This window comes from Mus caroli, chromosome 7 (assembly GCF_900094665.2).
Source record: "Mus caroli chromosome 7, CAROLI_EIJ_v1.1, whole genome shotgun sequence".
NCBI lineage: Eukaryota > Metazoa > Chordata > Mammalia > Rodentia > Muridae > Mus > Mus caroli.
The window spans coordinates 142,900,237-142,907,894 of NC_034576.1; the positions used below are offsets into that span (position 1 = coordinate 142,900,237).

Below are 7,658 nucleotides of genomic sequence, written 5' to 3' on the forward strand. Positions count from 1 at the left end.
CTTGTACAACCACTCTGGAAATCAGTCTGGCTGTTCCTTAGAAAATTGGACATAGTACTACCGGAGGATGCCGCAATACCTCTCCTGGGCATATACCCAGAAGATGTTCCAACTTCTAATAAGGACACATTTGTCGATTCTTGATCTTACAGCACAAGCCATTGCTCTTCTGTTAAAAAAAAAAAAATTCCCCTGTGCCCATATCTTCCAGGCTCTTCCTCACTTTCTCCTCTATAAGATTCATTGTCTCTGGTTTTATGTGCAGTTCCTTGATCCACTTAGACTTGAGCTTTGTACAAGGAGATAAGAATGGATCAATTCACATTCTTCTACCTGATAACCACCAGTTGACCCAGCACCATTTGTTGAAATTGCTATCTTTTTTCCACTGGATGGTTTTAGCTCCTTGTCAAAGATCAAATGACCATATGTGTGTGGGTTCATTTCTGGGTCTTCAATTCTATTCCATTGATCTACCTGTCTGTCACTGTACTAGTACCATGCAGTTTTTATCACAATTGCTCTGTAGTACAGCTTGAGGTCAGGTGTGGTGAGGTTCTTTTATTGTTGAGAATAGTTTTTGCTATCCTCGGTTCTTTGTTATTCCAGATGAATTTGCAAATTGCCCTTTCTAACTCNGTGAAGAATTGAGTTGGGATTTTGATGGGGATTGCATTGAATCTGTAGATTGCTTTCGGCAAGATAGCCATTTTTACTATATTAATCCTGCCAATCCATGAGCATGGGAGATCATTCCATCTTCTGAGATCTTCTTCAATTTTTTTCTTCAGAGAGTTGAAGTTCTTATCAAACATCTTTCACTTCCTTAGTTAGAGTCACACTAAGGTATTTGATATTTTTTGTGACAATTGTGAAGGGTGTTGTTTCTCTAATTTCTTTCTCATCCTATTTATGCTTTGTTTAGAGAAAGGCCACTGATTTGTTTGAGTTAATTTTATATCCAGCTAGTTCAGTGAAGCTGTTTATCAGGTTTAGGAGTTCTCTGGTAAGATTATCCTTTCTCTATATCCTTTGTGACTTGCCTTTCTCCTTGAAACACTTCTATGTAACCCTCTGTCAGTCTTCTCCAAATTCATGGATGCTCTTTTATTCCAGTTGTTATTGCATGCATATATGTTTACATAATTTTATATATATTCTAAGTATGAATTCTTCTATCTGTATAATGCTACTAGTATAGAGAGTCTCAGGGCTGAATAAATATTTAAATGTTTGAAATTGTAGCAAACAGAATGGAAGTGCTGAGGGAACATCAATTCATAACAATATACAGAATGTCTTGAGTGTAGGGAAAGGAGTACAAGATACTTAGAATAGACCCATTGTGTGCATGTCTGATTCAGAGGAAGCAATCTCAGCAGAATACAGAGTAGACAATTAGTATCATGGTGAGAACTCCCATACAGGACATGGTAACACCAGGGCATGCACAGGGTTGGTGACAACAAGGCTGTAGAGTGGGAACAGTTCATACACAGGTAGTACCCACAGTATGTGACTCCCCTGACCATTGTCCTCCACACAAGTCTGAAGGGAGCTTGGATCATTAAGTCATAAGTTTCTGTTAATTGATCCTAAGAGTTTTCTCCTTGAGTTTCTATCCCATGAGGCACAAGATAAGCACCTACCACTGGTCTCAGAAATGACATGTATTCCTGAAGGTCAGTGGCCTCTATCTAAAGGAAGACAGAGCTTCACAGGGTCAAGACCTGCTGTTTGCAGAAAAATAGTCTGTGCTCAGCCTAGTGTGCACCTTTGTTGGAGTCATCTGTCACCTGAATTCACTGTGACAGAAAGAGGTGAGTTAAATCCTGAGTTCCATTATGTGTCTCTATTGGCTAGTAGTGGAGCCCCAAAACAAAAGGCTCACTATAAAAGTGACATTAGTCCTAGTGTTTGCATGTCACCATTAAAGGACAACAACTTATCTTCTCAATGAGTCCTGAGTTTGATGAAGGGTGCTGGGTCAGAGGTCAGAAAACAGAATATGATAGAAAGATTTGTTATCCTGCTCCATTGTATAAACAGCAGAATTTCTAGCATCTAATCACCATCAGAGGGCTACGTCGTACCTTTTGTTTTTGTCTATGTTCATATCTGGATCTATCCATTCATCACCCACAGTGCTCACACTAATTTTTAGATGCAGCCAACAGATTCAAATGAATCTAAGATAAATATAGATAAATAGATAGGACGTGAATGTTGTCTTGTTGGTCTGCGGTATCCACAGAGAATGGTGAGAAATGCCACAGAGATTTCTTTATCTTGTTGCCCAGAGACCACTGTTCAGAAAATGACCTGCAGCTTCTTGGAGTTAAAAACACCAGCAAAGCCCTTATGGTATTAACCTTGTCCTGTCTGCTGCAGGACAGGACTGGTATGACTGGGAGTCACCTAGCTGTCTAATATTAAGTTGACAAGAAAAATGACCAAACAAACAGGGGAGCTGTGATAAGAGGTCTGGAGATGTAGATACTTTCTCTGCCTTTTTTAGTCCTAACCACAGTATCTGCAGACACTCTAGTTCATGACCCTGGTAAGGAGCCTCAACAACTTTGCTTCTTGCTGAATCTCAGCCTCTGAAGGTTTTCAGGTCAGCCTTGCTGAGATCTGGCTTACAGGTAACTATGAGAGGCTGTTGTGAATTTGCTCCACATAAACTCCCCACCTAGATACTAGGTCTCCCATGTCCTCTTATGCACAAATGGACACACAAACAATCAAAGCTAAGTTCCTAAAAGACCAGGATGGAATTATTGAAAGAGAGCTAGGGTAGGCCCAGCTCATCTCTCTGCTTCACAGTGTGTATGGTTGAGCATTTATGAAACTTACTAATTTATTTTTCCCTCTTTGTAACAAAATCACATCTGACTGAGATAATATTTTCTGCTAGACATATTGTATACAAAACGACTAATTATTGATTCATAGTTTTACAGAAATGTCATTCTCTTCCCTGTTGTGCATGCAAATTTGCATACACAGAAATACTGTGTATTTGGTGGTTGGATGCTCCAGTATACAGCATGCCAAAGGTGGCCAGTCCAGGCAAAATGGCAGTCATTGTCCACCAAAACGATCTCCCACCAACATCTTCTCTCTGTAGTTTATTTTCTATGATAGTACAAGTTCCATGGCTCCTCTGTGATACTCCGCAGGGAAAGCCTGGTTTAATTCAAATAAAAAGCAGCACCTAGAACCACTTAGTGGGGTACTCAAGGTGATGTTAGCACTGTTCCTGTGGAAATGACAAAAAAAAAGTCTATGGGGAGCTGAAACTGAAAATCCAGTGTCTAATTCAGCTTTTGGCCATCAGTGATGGCCAAAAACAAAAAGAAAGAAAGAAAGGAAGAAAGAAAGGAAGGAAGGAAGGAAGGAAGGAAGGAAGGAAGGAAGGAAGGAAGGAAGAAAGAAAGAAAGAAAGAAAGAAAGAAAGAAAGAAAGAAANGGAAGGAAGGAAGGAAGGAAGAAAGAAAGAAAGAAAGAAAGAAAGAAAGAAAGAAAGAAAGAAAGAAAGAAAGAAAGAAAGAAAGAAAGAAAATGTCAAGAAAAAAAAGAAAAAGACGTCCCCCCACCCCCGCTTCTAGTTTGCTAGCCAGCCTCAATATGCACTTAGGAATCCCATAATTGGGCACCTGTTTAATTTCACTCTTTGTTCTAGTTTTAGAAGCTTTGAGTTCATGGACAAGAGCCCTAATGGTGTCTCTGTCTCCTTGAACAAGTGCTACTTATTCATCAGTATATACACATCAAGTCACTACAGGCTCTTAGAGGTTATCACCTCACTGTCAATGTCAAGGCCATGAACAAGCCTTTAATCCTTTGCATGTTTATCAGGCTTCAGACATTGATTGCAATTGTTCCATTCTTCCTTCTAAGTGTTCTCAGGGGACTGGAACATGGTATTTTTCAATGTGCTTGACACAAATACAATCAGAAATTTTGGCACACCTGCTATGGAATCATTGGTGGTTTTTTTGTGTTCATTTCAGACCTGTCTGGTGCTGTGCACGCACTCACATGACATCTCTTGAAGTTGTAAAGTGAGCACACACGTGTGCAGGTTGCCATTGGATTACTACTGTGGCAAAGGCATTGTGTTCCACTGTTCAAAAGACGTGTCTCCATCCAACCTCTCCTGGAACAAGCCTACTCCAGAGAGGCCACACTCTCTCCCCTTTTACCCTGGGGTCTCATCTCTTCACCTTAAGACACCTGTCTCCTATTACACTTAATACAAATTCCATTTGCTCGAACACACTTAAACCATTTCGAAGCCAAGGCTTTGATTAAATTAAAATTAAAAAGTGAAAATTATGTTTTTTACACTTTTAAAGGTATTGTTGAGGAAGTTGTTTGAATTCTTTTTGGACCCTTTGGTGTGCTTCACAGACGACTTCCTTCCATGTAGCCCAGTTCAGTGAAGATGCAGGACAGTTTCATGAGCCCAGAAGTCCTCTACAGTTTCTTGGTCAGGTCACAATAATTAAGAGGCAGCACCGTGTGCATTTCCTGATGCAGGTCAGGTCTTGAAGTGCAGTTCCCTCCACACACAATCATATAAGTTCATTATAAACAGTTATTTTCTCATCTTAAACTTTGGCCACTATCCACATTGTCTGCTTATATTTGGTTTTTCTGTGATATATTTTTATGAATTGGTATATGAATAAAGCTACCATGAGTGGTGTTGATCAATGTTGCTATTTGTAACAGAGCATCACTATATGTGTTGATGGGACATGGGTTGATATTTCAATATGTTTATGCATATTCTAAGTAAATGTTAATGTTTCTGTGATTTAATCATCTCTGTCTTCTCTAGGTATGATCTCCTCTCTTCTTGTCTGTATATACATAAGATATGACTGCAGAGTGTCATCACTCCACCATGCAGATTCCCTAGAACTTATTTTTTCTGTCTAAATGGACTTGGTTACTACCATTGTCATATCTTACTTAACACTTTCTCGTCTTTGACATTTATTATCTTATTAATCACTATTCTTCTAAAATAGGGTTTTCTAATTTCCACATGTGAGAGATAAATGTGATATCTGTCTCTGCACCTGGATTATTTTTCTTTGTATAGTTTCTTCATCCCTATCCATCGTACTGTACATAAAAGGGTTCCATGCTTTTATGGTTGAATAAATTCCATTGTGCATCTTTATTATCTTTCTTTCATCCTCTCATTTCAAGATGTAAGCCTAGGGTTATTCTGTTTATTTGCTAATGTGGCCTATTCTCCACAAGAGTGTATTGGTGTTGCTCTGGTATATTGATTTTTTTTTAATTTTTTATTGGTTATTTTGTTTATTTACATTTCAAATGTCATCACTCTTCCCGGTTTCCTCTCCAAAAACCCCCATCCCACCCCCTCCCTGTGACTCCACGAAAGTGCTCCCCCACCCACTCCCGCCGCACTGCCGTAGCATTCCCCTACACTGGAGCATCAAGCCTTCACAGGACCAAGGGCCTAACCTCCCTTCAATTCCAGACAAGGCCATCCTCTGTTACATATGCAGCTGAAGCCATGGGTCCCTCCATGTGTAATCTTTGGTTGGTGGGTTAGTCCCTGGGAGCTCTGGGAGGGCCTGGTTGGTTGATGTTGTTGTTTTTTTCCTATAGAGTTGCAAACCCCTTCAGCTCCTTCAATTCATCCCCTAACTCCTCCATAGGGGTCCCCTTGATCAGTCCCATGGTTAGCTGCAAGCATTCCCATCTGTATCGGTAAGTCTCTGACAGAGTCTCTCAGGAAACGTCCATATCAGGTTCCTGTCAGCAAGCACTTCTTGGCATCAGCAATAATGACTGGGTTTGGTGACTGCATATGGGATGAATCCAAGGTGGGGCAGTCTCTGGATGACCTTTCCTTCAGTCTCTGCTCCACTCTTTGTCCCTGTATTTCCATTAGGCAGGAGCAATTCTGGGTTAAAATTTTGAGAAGAGTGGGTGGCCCCATCCCTCAACCGGGGGGAGGGGGCATGCCTAACCTCTGGATATGGTCTCTACAGGTTCTCTCTTCCCATATTTCCTGAATTTATTTTCTGCATTTTGAAAGTGTCTCATTATGTATTCTGGCTAATCTGAACCTTTTTTTATGTAGATGCTTCGGGCATTCAACAGCCTCTTTCTCCCAAGAGCTTGGAGAAAAGGTGCATTGCCAGCCAGTATGCCCACCAATTTTGAAATGATGTGATTTCTAAAATATTTTTTATAAATTCTTTAAGAAGTTCATACAATATATTTTGATGAGGTTCACCTTCCCTCCTTAAGTCCTCCCAGATACATCCCTACCACCCTACTCACTCAAATTTTTGTATCTTCTCCTTTAAAGCACACCAATCTCTGTGGGCCACCTACCCATTTTAATTTACATCCCAAACACTGTCCTCCCTCACAGTCCTCCCCTCACAGAGTCCCTCCTGCCACCCCTCCTCCCCTTCTCCTCTGAGAGAGTCAGGTCCTCCCTGGGTATCCCCCCACACCTTGGCACATGAAGACTCTGCAAGGTCAGTGAATCTTCTACCACTGTAGCCAGCCAGGCAGTCCTAGGTGCCGGGAGCCTTGGTCCAGCGCATGTATAATGCTCTCCAGTTGGGGGTCACTCTCTGAGATCTGCCAAAGGACCAGGTTAGTTGACTCTGTTGGTCTTCCTGTGGATATTGTATCCCTCTCTGTCCAATGTTTGGTTGTGGGTATCTACATCTGTTTCAGTCAGCTGCTGGGTAATGCCTCTCAGAGTCCTTTAGCCTTTATAATAGGCTCCTGTCTACAAACATAAGAGAGTATCATTAATAAAGTGTTAGAATTGGTGCTTGTGAATGGGTTGGATCTCAAGTTGGGCCAGTTATTGACTGGCCATTCCTTCAGTTTCTGCTCTATTGTTGTCCCTGCATTGCTTTTAGACAGGATAAATTTGGGGATTGAAAGTTTTGTGGGTGGGTTAGTGTCCTAATCCCTCCACTCTGGGTCCTGCATGGCTACAGGAGGTTGGCTAACTACTCTTTAGAGTCTACTTTGGAGTATGGTCTATAAAGGGAGATCGCATCAGTAAACAAAACTGACCCTCCTTTTGCCACCAAATGTTGATAGCTCCTCAGCTAAGGTTGGGACTATGTGCCTATCTCCTCCTCATGCCAGGATTGTATGTGTTTTACCCAGATCTTTTGTATGCTGTAAAATCTCTGTGAGTTCATATGTGCATCTGCCTCACTGCTTCCAGAAAACATTCTCTCTTTGATGTCCTCTACCACCTCTGCCTCTTAGAGCCTTATTGCATCCATGTCTTCCATGAAGATTCTTAAGTCTTCAGGGAAGTATTGTGATCTAAACCTCCCATTTAAGTTGAGCACTCTGACGTTCCTTTTTCTGTGTACATTAGCCAATTATAGGCCTTTGTGTTAATCGTCCTCTGCTGCAAGAATAGGGTTCTCTGATGAGAGTTAAAGGATGGGCTGATCTATGAATATAGCAATAAATTATGAAGAGTCTTTTTAAAGCTATGTACATTTAGTAAAAAAACAGTAATAGGTTTTCTTCTGAGGGCTATGATATATCTAGTCACAGGTTCTTGGCCTTGTTAACAGTACCACATATGGGTTCTAGCTAGTGAGGTGGGCCTTAAATTC

At 41.0% G+C, this 7,658-nt stretch overlaps 1 long non-coding RNA gene across 1 annotated transcript in view; it reads right to left on the bottom strand.

The window, feature by feature from the left end:
* Nucleotides 1-5,898: 5,898 nt before the first annotated feature.
* Nucleotides 5,899-7,658, bottom strand: part of LOC115031541 — a 39,569-nt gene continuing 37,809 nt past the window's right edge. The window contains exons 2-3 of the long non-coding RNA XR_003837199.1: nt 6,516-6,799; nt 5,899-5,926 (exon numbers count right to left, since the gene is read on the bottom strand). This is a non-coding gene — a long non-coding RNA (uncharacterized LOC115031541). The remainder of the gene's footprint in view (nt 5,927-6,515; nt 6,800-7,658) is intronic.